Source organism: Acanthisitta chloris, unplaced genomic scaffold (assembly GCF_000695815.1).
Source record: "Acanthisitta chloris isolate BGI_N310 unplaced genomic scaffold, ASM69581v1 scaffold27751, whole genome shotgun sequence".
In the NCBI taxonomy this organism is placed as follows: domain Eukaryota; kingdom Metazoa; phylum Chordata; class Aves; order Passeriformes; family Acanthisittidae; genus Acanthisitta; species Acanthisitta chloris.
In genome coordinates, this window is record NW_008658097.1 from 1,197 (window position 1) to 2,560 (window position 1,364).

Here is a 1,364-nt window from a genome sequence, read left to right on the forward strand (position 1 = left end):
AGCTGTACAGGAAAAGTTGCATCTATGTAACTAAACTTGACATTTCTCTTTTTCCTCTATTGACTGTGTTTCTTGTCTTGTTGGAGTAAGAGGAGTATTTATTTATTGTTAAGAAGGGGAAGTTTCTAGTGTGTGAGAAGAATTGGGTTGTTTGTGGTGTGGCTGAGGTTAAGACCCTGTCTGAAGGCTGTTGGCCGAATGCTGACCGGCCGGGATGGCGCGGCCTGCGTAGCGCGGCAGCCTTTGTGTTGGGCTTCACCTTCCAGCAAAGTCTCCACAAAACTGAGTAGCCACAAGGAACAAATGTACCAATATTGTCAATATATTTTTTAAATCCAAGTGTTTTATACTAGTTTTGCCCCTGTAGTGAGGGGAAAACTGTTACTGTATTGTTTTAGGGTTTGTTAATTTAAAGCAGTATACTCTCCCCATAATGAGAAAACAGAGACTTTTAACTCAAGCTGTAAATGTTGACATAATGGTTTTTATTCTAAAAGAGGTGTTCACTTCAGAAGTTTCATTGACCTTTTAGTTAAACTGACATAACTGTTAAAACATTTTCCTACTACAAAAAGGGGTGTCCTGACTGAATGGCAGGGGAAAAAAGCCTTTCTTCTGTTTGGAAAGAGCAGCTTCTGCTTAAAGGTTCCTCTTCAGAGTTGTTAAAAGACTTTCAGTGATGGAGCTTCTTCCTTTCTGCCTTTCACACTCTCTTTTTGCTCTATTATTTCTCTCACTTTGGACTGTATGCAGTCCTGGTTGGTTTTATTAACTTCTTAAGCTTTTAACTGTTTCCAGTCTAGTCTGGACAGGAAGGAACCTTCAATTAGGAGTGCAGTGATGTGCAGGTGTGAGAAACTTTGTGGAGCATGTATGGGAAGGGTGAAGGAGGGAATTCTGGCTCTTGGACAAGTTCAAATACCTCACCCTTATTTTCTCCTGTACAACTTCTTTCTAGGTGCCTTTCGGTACTCTATGTAGCAAGTGCAGGAGCTGCACAGCCTAGCTTGGTTACTTTGAGGAACGTTCACTTACCTTTTTTTCCCCTTCCTCTATTTCTGCATCTCTCTCCATTTTGTATATATTTTTTTGGTAATTTTACTTTGAAATAGACCAAAGTTTGGAAATATGTCCTGACCAAGTATCCCGTGTGTATGACATGCTGTCAGTCATTCTGGTAACTGAAATTGCCTGGCTCAGGCAGGCCCTGTGCCTCAGAGGAGAAGACTTGTGACTATGTCCCACAGCCTCACCATACCCTGGCTGCGATGTCCCTGGGGGGCTGTGCAGCGTCCCAAGGAAGCAGTAGCTGATGGTGATGTGCAAAGAACATGTGGGCATGTGTGTACTCTCTGGGTACCTTT